The sequence below is a fragment of the Gallus gallus genome, chromosome 1, assembly GCF_016699485.2.
Source record: "Gallus gallus isolate bGalGal1 chromosome 1, bGalGal1.mat.broiler.GRCg7b, whole genome shotgun sequence".
Lineage (NCBI taxonomy): Eukaryota > Metazoa > Chordata > Aves > Galliformes > Phasianidae > Gallus > Gallus gallus.
The window spans coordinates 96,876,623-96,894,939 of NC_052532.1; the positions used below are offsets into that span (position 1 = coordinate 96,876,623).

The 18,317-nt window shown below is 37.1% G+C and overlaps 1 long non-coding RNA gene across 1 annotated transcript in view; it reads left to right on the forward strand.

The window, feature by feature from the left end:
• Positions 1 to 18,317, forward strand: part of LOC121108371 — a 109,482-nt gene that overhangs the window by 15,695 nt on the left and 75,470 nt on the right. The window contains exons 4-5 of the long non-coding RNA XR_005842851.2: positions 12,224 to 12,321; positions 14,913 to 15,070. This is a non-coding gene — a long non-coding RNA (uncharacterized LOC121108371). The remainder of the gene's footprint in view (positions 1 to 12,223; positions 12,322 to 14,912; positions 15,071 to 18,317) is intronic.

The following is an 18,317-nucleotide window of genomic DNA, read 5'->3' on the forward strand; positions in this document are numbered from 1 at the left end:
ACAGAAAAGAAAATATTAGATGGTGGTACTAAACTTGAATGTTGCTTTTGATTTTATTTCAACTCATAAGCATATTTTGGGAATTGGTCAACATGATCTTTAAAGATCCCTTCAGACCCTAACCATTCTATGATTTTATGATATCTTGCCTTGGAAACCTGTCAGGCTGGGTACTTCTGTGCTGCTTTTTTTTTTGTTGTTGTTTACTTCCCATCTTGCTGAAAGGCCGCATTTTAGCACATTTTCCTTTGGAAGATCCACATATAATGCAGTTCCTATTCTGTGCAGATCATGGAAGCAGTGAATGCTACCGTATAGGCAGGACACTTCTGTTTTACAGTGATACCACAGGATAAAATAACTCCTTGGGCTATGAACAGAGCAAATTTTGAGATCCTTTTCTTTTGATTGACCAGTGCAAAATTCTGTATGGTTTCAATATTTAGGTGAGTAAAGTAAACTGATTACTTCATCCAAGCTGTCATTTTACCAGGATAGCAGGTTGCTGTCACTTGGCCAGCTCAGCTGTATCATGTTGTTTGGAGTGCCTATACAGATCTGTTGAAAGTGAAACCTGGTAACTGAAGTATGCATTTAAACTTGATTCATCTTTGATGCATCTGTTTTGTGGTATGTGTTTTGATGAGTGGGAACGTAAAAAGTTCACACCTTGCAAGATGATTTGGTATGTGAGAAAACTGCACTTCACAGCAAGATAAATCAACCCATACAGATTTACTGCCAGTGAAGATGTATCCCAATAACCTGAGGAGCGAAAAGGATGGGCTGTTGCACTCTAGCCTCCCTAAAACTTTTGCAGAAGAATTGACAATTTTTCACAATTCTAATTGGTTATCAAAAATTTCACTCTTGTCCAAAAAGCTTTTGAGACTGAAATAGTTGTGGTTGTCTCTTACAAGCATATGTCAAAGTAATAGAGGTCTCTTTATCCCCTACAATGTTTTGGGAAAATTTTGATTTGTCATATTCCACCTGCTCTCATAACAACAGTGCTTTTCACTAATCAAAAACCTCCAGATTCGTAGCCTCAAGGCATGATCTAGGTGTCAAACAAGATTTGTTTTTTAGCACTTCATATTCCTCTGAAGCGCAGATGACTTTGACTTGGCAGTCATATTCCATACAGAAGCAAAGCCTTGGGGCCTCCAGGTATAATAAATGATCCTCAGTAGAGAGTTTGTGCAATACTTCTGGACATAACTTCAATGAAGTAAGCCAAAAATAAATTACACTTTACAATCACAATGTGAGCTTTATTTGAGAAGAAAGGGAGCTACGAAACATATTTAAATTTAATAAGAATAGCCACTTTGGAATAGAAAACATTTAAGAATGTGAGTGAATTTTGATAATTAAATAGATCCTTTATAGTTGTATAGTTCAAGCTCTTGTATAGCCATCTGTACATTTTATTTTGAAAAGTCAGTGAAGCCTCATCTTCAGTGACATCAATAAACCATTTGACTAAATCAAGATTTTTCATGAAGTCAGACTGGGGGTTTCATTTGACAATCTTCAGAATGTATCCAGGCTATGATCCAAGACAGTCTTTAACTGTTAGCAGTCTAGAATAAGTCAAAGCCAAGGTCTCGCCTCTGTAATCATTGACTACAGTTTTTTCAGTGTAATAAGATGTGCACAAAATTGTCTGCATTTAAGATTTTTGATGACTTCTATTATCAAAGACAATTCCAATGAAAATGAGCGTTGTTCAATCTTTCACATTTTCTAGCTACTTAATAGCTCTCATGAAAACTGCATCTTCAAAACATGAGTATTTCCTACAGTCCCTTTTCCTTCACTGGTATATTTGTTAAAAAAAGTGTTTCTGCTAATATATATATTTTAATCTTACTACTGCATGCTTTCAAATTCACTCATTATACCTTTTTTTTTTTTTTTTTTTTTTGGCAGTTAATTTTTAGAGGCTAAAATGTCAGACAAAGCTTTATTATCAACATGCTGCTTTTGCTCTCTTTATTCAATATTTATTGATGCCATCTTCTGCAACCTTTAGTTTACATACCAAAGTAGATATTTTTCTTCAGTTACTTGCTCATTTTTGAGAAACTAAAACTTTAGACTTTCAGGAAGAAAAAGAAATTTCTTAAAATAGACTAACTGATAGTAAAAATGTAGCTCAACAACTCTGGTTATTGTACCTACCATTTTGTCTAAACGTTTTTTTAGCTATGTTAGGCATTCGGATTTCAACTTTCCTCAGTTTTTCAGTATGAAGTATCTAGATGTTAATGATAGAGCACTACAGGAATCTTTCTTCCAGAAAGCACCTCTGTCAAATAGCTTTGAATCATACATTTTAATCTTTCTGGGTTCAGGTGGTCAGCAGGTTATCTACTTCAGCCTCCATACTTCATTATCCAAACATTAGAGTTATGCTTGAAAAAGATAGACCCCCCAATGAATCTTATGAAAATATTGTGGTGTTCAAATACATTATATTATTGGTATTAACAAGATGAAAAATTAAACAGTACAAAGCATACTGGGACATTTTTCAACTCAGAGAAAGAAGCTTTCTTCAGAATATATCTAAAGGAACATAAGACAGCAGGAAAAGAGATCTGAAGCGATTTTTTTTTTTTTTTTTTTTTTTAAGCTTACCAACCAAAGAATGATGGGCAAAGAATGTAGTCTGGGTTAAAAAGCATTAGTAAATGTAACACATTTTACACAAACAGAAGAAAAGTTTGCACCAAGATCACCAAAAATATGTATTCATATAGAGGGAGCCTGGTAAAAGAAAGTCCAGCATGTTACAGAAATGCAAAAGTTTCAAAGAACAAGTATTTCTATTTATAAAAGCAACACAAGCATTTCAGTCTCTTCAAAAGAGGCTGAAACCCTCTTTACTAGGAGGGACCTTACAATAACAAAGAAGAAAACTGACATGGAACTCAAGAAAATGGAACTACAGGCTGTATTTCAGTTTAATGCATGGCATATGTAATACATAGCTGAGGAAAACCTGTACAGTACTTTAAAAATTTAATACCGTTAATGTTCAACTTCCAGGTATTTGTAATAAACATTCTGTCAGCCTGGAGATGTCAGCAGTACTGAGAAAAGCAGTACAGAATGTCTTTCAGATGGTGAAATAAAGTGGCACTCTGCCTTGGAAACACAACTACTGCTGAGGCTATTATTCCTTTCCTATCTTATCTACCTGAGTATGGCAAGAGGAACAAAGCCAGTTAATTATCACGTGATTCACTTTTGTAGATAATCATTAAATCCTGCTATTTAGGCAACTGCCAGAACAAAAATGCAAGATCTTGACATACTAACAAAACAGCTACTGTTTCAAAGGTAGTAAGCAATAGCATCAGGCTCTGGGTCACCAGCATTCTTTTATTCTTCTTGCATAGTCACCTGTATAGCATAGGGTAATGAAAATGTTTTCTCATGGATTGCTCTATGCTGAAAACTTTTTCTAGTTTGTCTAGTTACAGATTCTTCTTTACAATGCTTCTCTGCCAGTGAAAGCTTTGGCATTCTCTGAGAAATGTGTGTAAATAATACCAACATAAGTTCATTAAGTTTTGTTGGTCTGTCTATAACAGTAAATTGCACTGAGTTTAAACACTGAGGAGATTCCAACTGATCAGTGTTCATTCTTATGCCCAGTATAGTTTGAGATGGTTTTTCAAAATCCTGAGAGTATTAAATAGGCAAAAGCATACCTTTTATGGTTTGAAAGTAGTTTAGCTCTATCTATAAATATCTTTCTAGATGTAAGACTTCTCATTAAAACACTGCTATTCTTACCTTAAAAGTTATCAGCACTGTAGAATAGACAAAAGTTCTCTACACATGGGAAGAATAGTTTACATACGGCAATCCATTCTCCTTTACTATCTTATCTTCTTTCACCGCTGCATATGGAGTGAAAAATAAAGACAAGCATAAGCACAGAAGTTACTATAGAGATAGCTTACAAAAACTCAGCCCTGTAATTTCAATCTTTATATCCAGGTGTTTCTTTCTTGAACTGCACAGAGAAGGAAACTGGGCAAAAGGAGCCTACGTATTAAAAATGCAGCAGTAATAGCATAAAGTAATATGGGAATATTTTACAATATAGTAATTAATGTGATTTAGTCAATGAATACCACTGAACTATACAGTTGTTCATTTTAATATTCCGAGTGAAGAGTTTTGCCAAAGCAGCTTTTACTGAGCTCGCCTTGTTATGAAACTGCATTAGGAAAATGGAGACAATTATTTGTTCCCATACAGCTGAGTTATAGCAAGTCTGTTGCACTTCGCAATGTATGAGGACTTTTCCAGAAGTAGTTTGCTGGTGAAAATGCATAGCTAATAGTGGTAACTATGTTGAAAAGTAGAGTTTCATGCTAAGAATGTACTCTATCAAATAGTGTTACTGTGGTCTTTGAACATGGAAATAAATAGGAGGTATTGCTTTTGGAGAGACCTATGTACTAGAAGGTACACACACTTGTTCATCCCAGTAGCTGACTGGGAGTGAGACTGGACAAGAAGAATCACTATTTGTACTAGAAACTGGAAATCTTTTTTTCTGCCCACTTGCTTTCAAGTTGTTACGTGAAAATCCTGGCTAATAATGTATAAGTAATTATTGAATGAATACAAACCCCACTGCTATGTTGAATTGGGAATAATGTAAGAAAGGTCTTGATCAATGTAAGTAATATTTTGCCATATACAAATATGACCTTTATCCATCTTGTATCTTTCGCTAGTGACAAGCATAAGCATAGACATCCATTCTAAGCATCATTTATTCTGTTTAAATTAAAGCACAATTCCACTTTATTTTAAGCAAAGCTGTATCAGTAAAAGCCTCTTCTCAAGAACGTGGGTCATATAAAAGTCCACATCAAAGCTAGGGGTATATTTCGCAACCTATTTCACATCTACCTGTAGTGGTGGAAGGTTATACTGTTCTTCTGCTGAAGAGTGATGCCCTGTGCAGTTCAGCCCACAGACAGCAACTTCTAAGCACTGCTGCATCTGCCAAATCATAAACATAAGGAGCTGAGTGTCCATGACTGGGCTAGGGTAAAATTTTGGGGTCTGCTCTGCAGAAGAGTTACCCCTGCTTTTCATGCAACCTCCATTTGCCATAATTTGTCTGTAAATATAGGAACTGTCAGTGACTGACAGTTCAAATCATGGTTAAGGAATAGACAGTCAGAAGGCACTCCTTAAGTTTGCTTTGTTCCTGGGATAGAGCAAATATTTTGTACAAGAGATTTGTTGATGTTATCGTTGGAGGAAAAAGCCTATTACTTCAACAGTGAAAGTCTTAGACAAAAAAAAGCTTGAAAATGGTGAGGAAGGAAATTGCTTTTCTTCTTAATTTCTGCTTCTGCTGTAATTAAAAAAGAAAAAAAGAATTTTTTTAGCTCAGAAATACTGTTTTGTTGTTGTTGTTTATTTGTTTGTTTACTTTTCCCAAGCAGTTCAGCTATAGGAGCTCTGCAGCTATAGGAGCTCTGCACTTTAATTGGTTGAGCTACCGGACTGAAATAGCAGTAGGACGGGACATCATTTGTCTTGTGGTATGACCAAAAAAAAAAAAAAGGTATAAATACAAAGGAAATCAACCAGAGGCTAAAACACACCGGGCTTTGTTACCCTTTCCCAAAACATTGTAACAGAAGGAAGGGATAAAATATTTTAAGTGCTGATATTACAGAAAATAAATGTTCCACATGTCAAATGTAAAGTTGTAAAAAAAATGTTTACATTTAGGTGACTTGGTAAAACATCTCTATTTTGATTTATTCACAGACACTTTCCAGTTCCTCTGTGGACAATGAACCTATAGTAATGATAGGACAGTACCCAATGGTTGGGTGTTTTTTGTTGTTTTGGGTTTTTTTTTTTTTTCAGTATAATAGTGGAAAGGAGCACTGAAGTATTTGGGGTGGTTGGGTGGTTGGGGGGGGGGGGGGGAAGAACTTTGGATGTTTTATCTGGCTCTGCACCAAAACAAATGGAGTACAGGGAGGGTAGTGACTGTAGGGTGCAGAGTATAATTGTCAGACTTAAAGTACTGAGTGGTCTTTGTTCACCTCTAAACAGAAATAGAGGATGTGCATGGAATATATGTAAGTATGTATATACATTGACAGTTGTTTCAGGACAGTATTAAAAACAAAGAGCTTATGTGAAGTGATAGTATTTTTTTTCCACACTGAACACTGTTCATCCTCGGAGAAGAAGTCTCTGGGGAGACATGATAGAGGATTTTCAGTATCTAAAGGGGAGCTATAAGAAAGAAGGGGACAGACTCTAGCAGGGTCTCTTGTCATAGGACAAAGGGAAATGGTTTCAAACTACAAGAGAGGAGATTTAGATTGGTATAAGGAAGAAATATTTTACAATAAGGGTGGTGAGGCACTGGCACAGATTGAGCAGAGAGGTAGTGGATGTCCTGTCCTTGGAGACATCCAAGGTCAGGCTGGAGGTGCTCTGAGCAACCTGATCTAACTAAATGTGTCGCTGTTAATTGCAGGGAGTTGGACTGGATGGCCTTTAAGGGCTTCTTCCAACTCAAACAATTCTATAATGATTTATAAGTTTAGTCAGTTGACGCTGTGCAGAAAAGGGCAAAATACTGTATTCAGTGTAACGTAGTCGTACTACATTACGCAACACACATATAATACATCACTGTATCTGTTTCTTAAAATGAAACGTGTTATGCACTTTTTTTTTTTTTTTTTTTTTTTGACAGCTTGTCCATTAAAATGGCATTCATGAGTCTGATCTGAGATGGTTAAAAAATCTAAATAGGAGGAAGTACATTCTCTCTTTGATCTGTTTTAATGGAAGTTGTGTCTGGGGATGAGAAGAAAATGGGTCTGTCTTTTTCTGGAGTTTCAGGAAGGCAATTTGTCTTAAACAATGGTGTTACTTAAAAGTGCTTTATTTGTTTCTTAAATGCAATAAACCAGAGCTGCCAACTGCATGGAAGTAATCATTTGAATTTGAAAAATACCATTGGAAAATAACATTGGAAATTATTTTTTATAATCTTGGGACGTGGGATTTACAAGTTTATAGTATGTGGATAAAGAAGACCTTAGAGCTGTAGAGTAAGCCGGGCACACCCTGTTTTCTGACTACCTTCAAGTGTTTACTCCTGTGTCCGTCTAACATCTGGCATCTAGATAAATTCTTAAGATAAAAATGTGGTATTGAGGCTTAATGTTTCAGAGCAAATGTAGTCAAAATGATTTGCTGTAAATGTGTTGCAATGAACAGCAAGAAACATAAAAATTAAGTAACTAATTACCAGGATGGATATGCTCCCATGATCTCTCAATGAAGTATCAAACTTAGAAGCCATCTTTTAGTATGGCAGATTATCTCTCTCCAGAAGGAATTAAAAGTGTTTTGTTTTGTTTTTGTTTGTTTGTTTTTGAAATGGTTAAGGTATTTAGAGCCCTGTCTTTTTGTTATTTATTTTTAATGTGCTTATACTTAACGAACTTTTTTTTTTCCGCAGGATTACCTACTTGCATCCCTGAATGAAGAGTCTTATATTCCAGAAGTAATATAGCTTCCACTGGGATTAATCAGAAAAGAGAGATGACACAATGGGCATCTTGAAATCTCTGAACTGTTAAAACATCAGTTCTTAAGCCACCAGTTTTTACTACCTGCTGGTCTGATAAAGAATCAGATTTTTCCATTGGCTACTGCTCTCAGTAGCACAGGGTGTGCTTACTAACCCTGGTCTGAATAAGTGGTACTGCAGTGGCACCAAAGTGTAAGAAGACCAAATTTTAAATAAGCAAAATATGTCCCACAGAGAAAGAACTAGTCTCATGTCAATAAAACATAGGCATATGTCAGCATTGGTGGCCTTCAATAAAGCATATTCTTTGGTGTTTTTTTTTCCTCAAGCACATTTCAAAATGGTCTACAAGCCCAAATTTACTTCACTAGTCACCTGCTTAGAAGAAATACATTCAGCACAACTATTCAGTATAGTTTCCTCTTTAGGCAGCAGAACAAGCTCATTGTATGTGCTTTTTCTAACCACAGTGAAAAGTTCCACCAGCCAACTGAACTGATCTCTTCAATTTTCAATACTTTTATATATAAATATATATATACATGTTTAATTTTCACTCTATTACCTGTAGGGTGCAGTTAGTTTTATTCTCCAGGTACCTTGTCCATAGTAACTCCCCAGCCTGATCACTCTATGCAAACCTTTTTCAGACTACTACTTTTGTCACATAAAAATATGCTTCATGAGAGCAGGGGGAGACCATAATGTCTATTGTTGTATAAATCACTTCAGTCATGACATAGGAAATATTTTCAAAAGGAAGACACATTAATAACTGAATACATTTTGAAAAAAAAAAATGATTCTCATATGAACTGTTTAAAGACTTAAGTCTGAAGTGCAGGGAACAGTGTTCCTGGGCTCCCATTTACTCACTCATATGAATAGACCTTATTTCATATGCATTAAATCTACTGTACATTCACCATATAATCACTTTGCATGGATGGGAAAATCAAGAGGTAGATTCCAACCTTGTTGAAATATGCAGCACAGAATTTCTCTGCATGCGCATGTCTTGCCTCCATAAGTCTTGCCATTGCTTATGCATGCACATCTTTTTAACAACAGAATGGAGATATCAGACTAAAGCTGACATTTTCCTTTTACATAAGTTTATGTAAATGCGTATGGTACAGTACTTCCAAAGCAGGTGGTACAATGATGTCAGTGGGAGCACATCCTGAAGGCATTTCTGCAGCACAAAGCTATTCATTCAACCAATTAGACATCTCTAAACAAAAGATTGAGTTGTGCTGCTTTGAACAGCTGTCACTACCGATTCTTGTTTATTGTGGGTTGTTTGTTTGTTTTTGAATTCATGTTTAGCCATTTATCAGTATGATAGATTCACAGAATCATAGAATTCCAAGGTTGGAAAAATGCTACAAGATCATCCAGTCCAACCATCCACCTATCACCGAAATTTCTCACTAAGCCACATCCCTCAACACAGTGTCTAAACTTTCCTTGAACACCTCCAGGTTTGGTGACTCCACCACCTCCCTGGGCAGCCCATTCCAGTGCCTGAGCACTCCCTCAGAGAAGTATTTCCTAATATCCATCTCTTCTGATGCATTCCCTCTAATCCTATCACTAGTTACGTGGGAGAAGAGGCTGACCCCCATCTCACCACAGTCTCCCTTCATGTAGTTGTAGAGAGAGATAAGGTCTTATGGTCTTTACTATTTCCATAGCTTTTTTTTTTTTTTTTTTTTTTTTTTTCCCCTTAACCTTCTTTGAGAACGCAGATCTCTGTTTCATTCATTTCTGGGTTTGAATCCACAGTTTCAAAGTGGTTCTACTAACTCTCTTATTTTTCTTCAGCTACATTTATAATGCAGTGCAACACAACACAACTCGCATTACACTGTACTAAAATACAGCATAATTTCTTGTCAGAAACTTGTTTATTAAAAACATTTCAATTTGAACAGCATTTATAGCCAAGTGTTGAAGCTATTTCCTGTGCAATAATAAAAATTTACTACCACTTTTTGCATTTGGTAACATTTTATCATCTACAGTAGAAGAATTATGAATCTAACCAGTTCAGTTATAAGCCATATATTTTCCAGCTTGATACTGGTATCCTTCTGCCTAGAGGATATGTAATAGCTTTAATTGCTCCCATTGTTTACTAAGGAAACAGAAGCAGGGTGCTTGAAAAAACCCTTTGCCTTACAGTTAAAGGACAAAGTTCAGGGAGTTGATGAGGGAGTCTCTGCATGCAGGTGTGAAACTTCAGGGTAGTTATTGGTCTGTTTTTGCAGCTGTTGATCTTTCACAGCTCTCAAAAAGACCATGCTGAGCAGGAATTAGTTCGTTGAAAATAACCGAACACAGTGATCAGGTATCACTAACCCCATAATTCTTCTGCACTATTTCAGGATAATGTTTACTTTGTATTTTCTTTCTACTTCTTGTAAATTAGACACAAAAAAGAGGAAATTGGTCTAATTATTCCATTGGAAAATGAGTCTTGATGTCTGCTTTGTATACTCTTTTTATTTTGCTTATTATTCTGGTCGTGTAATTTTTATTTCTAAGGAGATAAAATTTGGGCAATGATCTGAGAGTACTTCACTCGAATCTTGATGAGGACACTTGAAAATTTCAGAAAAAACACCTCTCTGAAATAATTAATTCCCAATCATTACATGGCCCTGATGAATACTGTGAGGATGCTAGGAATGAGATATTAGCAGCTCAGTAGCCTACTTGGTAGGGATTTTTCTCATTAAAACTGTTCATTAAATCGTTTAGCAGTGGTAGTGAGGCCAAATATAGAATATTCAAGACACCAAAAGGCATTTTCAGCAGAAACAATGATGTCTGATAACTTAAAAGGGACTAGAAAGGAAATTGAGTGTGGAACTATAACATTTTTATATATGACCTTGTGAAAGTCAGGAGCATTGTTTCAAACCAGCTTTAAGTGCATCAGAAGGAAAGGAGCATGGTTCGAAAGTGGTTGTAAAGATTATGGCTCCTGTTGTGTGTAGTTACTTGGAGGAGTGGATCCAGAGCTGGCCAGACCCTGGAAGGGAACTTTCATTATGCTGGGTAGGAACTGAGCTGAATCTTAGTACCAGAATTAACATTTCTTCTCTTTTATTCTAGCTCTGTTCATATGAAAGTCATGGTGGAAATGAGGAAAGTTTTTTTTTTTTTTTTTTTGTTTTTTTTTTCTTCTGTGACATACAACAATAACGAACGACTGCTCATGATTAGGCATAGTAGTGTCTCTGATGTAAAAGATTATCAGGCAAATGGCTGTATTCAATATCGGACCATCGCTCCACCCCACATCAGGCCTCTCCTTCCAGGTTAAAGATGCTATTAGCCCAATTCATAGATCCTGTAATATTCACAGAGGGAAATAGTATACAAATGAGCATTATCATTGTGACCTATCCAGAAAAGTTAAGCACACAGATTCCATTAAAAATAGTTTACACAAGGAAATCACAAGGAAAGTGTTCCCTGAATCTTTCTCTAATAAAATTGAATCAAGTGAATAATTTATGTAGTTCAATTTTAAATTCTTTATTCTCCATTTTATTCTAAAGTAAGAATTATTCTTTCTTGAAATATCCTTAAGAAAAGAATTTAAAAGAGGAAGGATAGAAGTTATTTACCATTTATAACAGAGAAAGGACTGGTTTATGATGCTTTTACTGTTATTCATGCCATAATAATTTATGTGACTTTCTAAGCTATGCAGTCTTGCATATAGAAGCTTGTCTACCCCAGGGGTGGTAGGCTGGTAGCTGAGATTGAAATAAAATTAAAATCTTTTTCTCTTTCCATAATGCAAACTATTCATGCTTCAGAAGACTGTACTGTGTGACACTTCTTCAGATAGATGCAGTTTCCTGATGATGTGTCATGCTTCATTATGTTAGCAAGTTCTGTTCCTGAGGGTTAATCGAATAGCCAGTGGAATTTTCTCACATCTTTTTCATGTGCGCCTCATGTAAGTTTCTTTGCTGAAGGAAGGCATTTAGATATCACTCTAAAATTTCTTTTTGAATGCAGTTCTCTAAATGATGAAGGGCATACCAAGGCCCAAAGTGTGGGATGGGCCTAATGTTCCAATTGCTTACACAGCTATCCTGCTAGTGCAGTCCAGTTGTCTTAAGGGAACTTGTAATTGCTCTGGGTCTATGCTGATATCCAGTTATACCATCAAATGAGAGTTCTCCAGATGGTCTTCACAATGGTCACCAACAAAGAAGGAATTGCACACATGCAGTTCAAGAACAGCAGTAGTAACACAATAGGGAAAACAAACGAACAAACAAACAAACAGCAACAACAACAACAAAAGCTGAGAATTAGCAGAATTACGCATTTGCTGGTAAAGGAGTAACAGAGTAACATTTCATGACTTCTGTTAGGGCCATAGCACTGTACTCTAACATTAACGTACATGTTATTTTGGTGCTTTGAAGGACCACAAATTCCCAATGAAAAAGTTAGGGTTATGTATGCTTCTGACACTTTTATGTGTGCTTTCCTTGAATATACAAAGTTTTTTTTTTTTTTTTCTTGTATTGATGCATATATTAATCAGACCTAAAATATCTATAAATATGTTTTTAGGTGCTAAAGGCCAACTTCTGCTCTTTTGAAGATTAAGAGGTCTGAATCAAATCTGACCCATCACACAAGACTCCTAAGAATTCTGTTGTCACTAAAAGGTAAGTGTGACATGTTTTCAGGGTTAATGAGTCTACCCTGTGTTCTGGTATCACTCTTCACACCTTATTCTGCAGGAACTGCCACAGAGGTACCACTGCAGGGTGTGTTCACCCTGAGACGAGACAGCTCTCTACATAACATCTGTGGATGCTGCACAGGACAGCAACCACTTAGTTTACATCAAAGTGTACCAGAATATCAGCCTACATCAAATTCACTGCATTTTCCTACAAACTCAGTGAGAACAAACCTCTTTTCATCAAAAAATTGTGTTAAATCTTCTGTCTTCTTATTATTTTTTTTTAATTGGAATTCTTTCATATTTACATTCTCTGACCACGAGTTAAATCCTTAGTTCATCTAGGCTAATAAGAGCAGCTGAGGCCTGATCCACTACTTGCTTGAATTGTGACGCAAGATCTTAATATCATCAAGCTCTAGGCCAGCACCCGTGGACATAAATTCACTTGTACTTGGAGAGAGTCTGCCGATATCTGTACTGCTGCAAACCACTCAGTTGCATAGCCTTGTCCCAGGTACCATGCAGATGGTGATGGATGCCACTGCCTTCCGTGTCATGAAGATGAGTAAAAATTATAAATGACTTTTCCATCACTTTCAAAAAGAGTGCTACATTTTTTCCTTATAAGAAGAAAAAAATCATTTCAGTTTTTGTTGTTATTGTTCAGTTGTTAAACAACAACAGCTACATGCAAAAGCGTACTGAAAGTCACTGCTTTTTGTTTCTGTTTCATTATGTCTGAGTTGGGCTGAACAGCAGAGCTCTGGGTTTGGTATTTGTCAGCTCCTGCTGCTCCAGAGCCAGCAGAGGGAGCACAAAACACTCTTTGTTTTCATTTCACGGTGATGGTGTCGTTGACTTAAAAAGGACATGCAGAAGTCAGAGTTGTTAGAACCCATAGGGCGTCATCGGGTTATGTATTTTTCTAGCTGTCTATTTAGAACTAGTACTGGTGGTATCTTTCATCTCAAAAATTCACACACAGCTTTCACGTATTGCTTGTTTTCTTTTGAGAATCTATCAGAATAATATACTTAATTCTTGTTAGTTTAGCTAATGTGAGCTGTCAAATCTCTTAACCACCTTACAAATGTCTAAATAAGTGACAAAAGAGGTAGGAATATGTAGAATTTTCTACTTCAAAAGGGACTACATTGGCTGTTGTAACTCCAGTGCAAGTTAGCATCACAATCTTGTCAATTCAATTTTCATATCCTCCCTGTGTAATGCAGCTGTGTGTGTGTTCTGCAGTTCTTGAAATATCTTCTTCCAGCTCCACTGCCTGAGGCCACAAGTGTGCAGCACAGTTCTCTCTCCTGAAGAATGTCAAATGTAATGGAAAAATGAACTTGCAAAGAGCTGCTTTTTGTATGCCTTCCTGCTTGGTTCTGCTGCCTGCTCTTTTTGCTTTCCCTCATTCTCACAGGTTTTATATTCTGCTTTTGGAACTGTATCCAAAGCTTCCTCAGAATGAGTCACTTTTAAAAAGCTTCCTCACAAGGAGGCTTGTCACACACATGAATGGAGCATTGCTGAACTCTCACAATGTGGCACAAGCCGACCCCAGGTTTCGATGCCCACTCTCAGAATTAGCATTCTTGTCTAACAATGGTTTTTGCTCCTTCTCTTCCTGCTACTAACGCTTGTGACCTGATCTATTCAAGATATCAGACTCACAAAAATAAATGAAAAGTAGAAAGATTAAAGTGAAGTTTAACTTCATGGAATAGGACAACTTAAGAGCTAGGTTATCTTCCTTATTCCTTGGACCTCAGTATTATAACTGAAGCAGAACTGTGAGTGATCTTGCATTCAGTGCCAAAGGTGAAGTCAGTTTTTCTTCACAAGGGGCAAAGCCTACAAGATTTAAAAGTAACTTCAAAGAAACTACTCTCATGGCCAAGGGAGGAGAACTGGGCCGCAGGAGCATACTCTGCTGCTTTACCGAGGAAGACAGAAGTGTTCAGCATCTGTTGAATGCTTTGTATTCCTTTAAACCTCTGAACAGTCTTACAGGGAAGGAGAAAAAGTGTGAGATACCTGTACCGAACTAGTTAACACTGGAAGACTATAGGCTAGAAAGCCTTCCTGACACTTGGCTGAAAACAGCATCAGTAAATAGAAGAAAAATGAAGCAGCTTTGCTGCCTGAAGTCCCGAGAGCTGAACAGTTTTCCCTGGAGCTTACACATGAATTTCCAATGCTAAGCAGCCCTGAAGTTGTGTCTGTTGTGTCTGCACAACACTGCAGCTAATCATCTTCAAAGTTCTGGAGCATGTGGAGAGCAGAATTCTTCCCAAAGGAGTCACAGAGTGCAGAAGAAACAGGAGTGAGCACTTCTCTGAAATCCTGCATCTGCATTTCACACATAATTTTAACATTGTGAAGGAAGGAAAGGAAAAAGAAAGAGGAGAGAAGAGGGAAATAAGAGGAAGGAAAGGAGAAAGAGTATGGGCACTAAGACCCCAGCTTAGTATATACTGATAGAATGTTCCATAGACTGGAAATTAAAATGACATTCTATTTAATTTTTAAGTAACCACAGTAACATTTCTTTTCAAACTTTAGATATGATGTGTAGAAGACTCCCATGTGGATCTGGCAAACTTGCTTCTAGGCTGTGAGCCAGCTATCCTTGAGCGCTGGAGAAGTCCAGAAGTCCCAGTTCAAATGAGAGTGTCTCTGATGCATTATATGGTATGCATGGCATCCTCTACAATCAGAATGTACGTATACGATGACTACAGGCTATTTTCATTTCTTATCTTCCTTTGACTAATATTTTTGCAAAAGCAAGCAGTCTAGAAGCATTGTGTATGGTGGACATCACCATATTTATTTCATACAATGTTTTAAACCTTGTTCGCACCAGTGACCTTGTACTACCTTTGAAAACCTCCATTACTTCACTGATTAAGCTGATGGATTGACAGTTTTCTGCTTTCTATGCAAAAGATGCATAACACCTTGCTTGATTACAGACACAATTGCACAGAATTATTAGCATTATGCAGTAGAAACGATGAAAGTGCAATTTATGATCGCCTGGCTCCCAGCCTGTTTTACTCCTAGCAAGAGAATATTTTGGAAAAGAAAAATAAGAAGCAGAAGAGGTGCAGCTGATGATCCGTTTCTGTTCTACTTGAGACAGAAGCCAAGCATGAAAAATTTAACCTAAAATGATTAACATTCCCGGGGTTATAAACCATACTGAAAGCTACGAAGGAGGTTATTAGAAAACCTTAATTAAAAACATCACTACCAGCTCTCCACATAATAAACACACTTGATCTAGTAAAAGAAAATGAAGTTAATAGTGAATACACATTTGAAATAAAACACTTTTACAATTTCCTGTTGGGGGAGCCCTGTAGTTGAGGTTTATCCCCTCAGCACGTATCTTCATGGCCCCACTGCAGCCAGTGATGAGGGATAATGGTGAAGCTGCTTTGGTTGGAGAGGATGTACATACTCACCGTGATGCACAGAGGGAGGCTGGGAGCATGGCACCCACTTCTCCCTGCATTATTGCTAGACGAAGGAGAAGGACAAGTGTCAGAACCCCTGTGGGGATCACATGACAGGAGCAGCCTTAGACAGGTCCATGCTAGCTAAAGCAGAGGTCAGGCTGAGCACATCACATGGACTTCTCTGAGGAAGTGATGCTGACAGCTGACAGGAGCACCACAGTAGACGTAATCTCCTTGGACTTCAAGAGGCCTTTTGCTGTGGTATGGCTTCAAAGGGCAGTTTTTATAGCTGATGTTGCTGGCAAGGTTGTAGCAGTTAGAACAGCAGCAGAGTGAAGGAGGCAAGTTAAAAGCTCATTTGGATTTGGTGCTAATCAAGTTGGCAGTGACACTTTGAAATAATAAGCATTTTAAAAATAGACTTTGCTTGCTACTGCAAGTACTGCCTATACTTAACCAAGCAAAGAAGGCTGATTTCAGTCAAACAGATGAGCTTGATAGCTTTAATTAATTCTTAATAATGAAAAAATAGAAGTCAAGCATTTCATACTTATGCTCTAGGTCTCACACATATGAGCATCAGAGTAAATTTATTTCCATTTATTTTCATGTGTGAAAATCTATTGATGTTGTAATTAACTCTGTGCTTAAAAGTATAACTATTTTTATTAGGAGGTGTTTTGTTTGTTTCAGTAAGAGTTGTACCACTAGTGGCAGACAGGAAATCTCAAGTTGCACATAAGCTATAAAGACTCAATTGTATTTCTCTCTCCTCTCCTCTCCTCTCCTCTCCTCTCCTCTCCTCTCCTCTCCTCTCCTCTCCTCTCCTCTCCTCTCCTCTCCTCTCCTCTCCTCTCCTCTCCTCTCCTCTCCTCTCCTCTCCTCTCCTCTCCTCTCCTCTCCTCTTCCTCTTCCTCTTCCTCTTCTGTCCTCTCCTCTCCTCTTTTGCAATAAACTAGAAAGATGCAGATTTGGCAGCCTCTCCGTGCTACACTACCTCACTACCAATCCAGCTTTGTCAGTGTTGCTTTGCTGTTTCTTTTTTTTTTTGGTGGTGGTGGTGTTTGTTTTTTTTTCCTAGTGTTCGATACATGAGAAACAGGGATCCCTGAACACTAATTCTGAAGAGGAGAAATCTTAATAAATAAACAAACCCTTCATCCTCTATTGTTTCCTAGCTCAGGATTTAGTTAAGTCTAGATTGTAAGTACCAAATAAAAATTGCTGACTTTTATTGATTTAGAGAAGTTTAAACTTTTTTTTTTTTTTTTTTTTTTTTTTTTTTTTGTACTTAATTATGATGATGTTTTGCCTTGGAGCTATTTGAGGCTGAAAAACAAGACTTCAATGATAAAATACAGAAACAAAGACAGGCTACTCTTGTCAGCATCAGAAAATAAATAGCATTAATCTGTCTTCATTACTGCCATGCATGTTGTAATACAAGAGTCCACCAGGTGGGAAGAAGAAGAATATTTATAACCACTCTACAAGTGCTAAGAATCATGCTGAAACTTAAACTGCAAAATTTTCTTTGATCAGCAAAGTGACAGTCATTTTTTCTTCAGAAGCTTTTTGACATCTTTATGTTAGAATGCTGAGAGAGTGCAGAATCGTATGACCTGACCTGTCATCACCAGTTCTCAATAGGAGGTGCCTCGTGGTCATTTGTGCCTTGAAAACTCTGCCTCAACTGTACACTGTAGCAGCATGTTCATTCTGGCTGGAGTTGTAGCTCTTCCCTGCTTTATTATTTAAAAGTATGAAGTTTTAATTAGCACATAGTTACATTTTAAAGTGCTTTAGAATACGTTTTAGAATATGTTGTATCTTTAAAGGCTTTCAGCAAATTAATTTTGTTGGTTGTTTTCTTTTCTTTTCTTTTTCCCTGAGAATTAGCTGTCTACGAAATCTGCACTAAATGTTTTTGAAAGTAGGGGTTGGGCACCCACAAATGTGCAATTCAGTTCAGTGATTTACATTATATGAAGATCTGGACTATTAATTATTGGAAGCCTACCTTTTTAAAAGAATTTTTTAATCATTTTGACATCTAGCCATCTGGCTTCAGTTTCCCTTGGTATGCACTTTCAGGCATAAGCACAAGGAAGCTTTGTTTAAAAATGCAGATTACCTAGGCAGTGTGTAGGAGATGCTGAAAGATGCAGCACTGATTTCATAGTTTATTTCTTTGCAAAGTTGTCTTGGTTAAACTTCACATACCAGTCAGTAATGTGTTTGATTTACTGGTCTGTTTACTATGACTTTCTACTACTGTTCAAGCATTAAACTGGTGGTATAAGAACAAATGCCTTGGATTGCACAAGCAATGTATCTGCCACAACATCCTGTCCCCCCATGGTGTCGATAGGAGATGCCGTTTAGGGAGTGCATGTGAGCCTGACAACTTTCATCAGCCTGTTCCTCTGGTGCATCTCTAACACGTACGAATGATGTGAAAGAGTTAAGGCTGTAGGTGCATTATCCACTCTAAGCATATTTC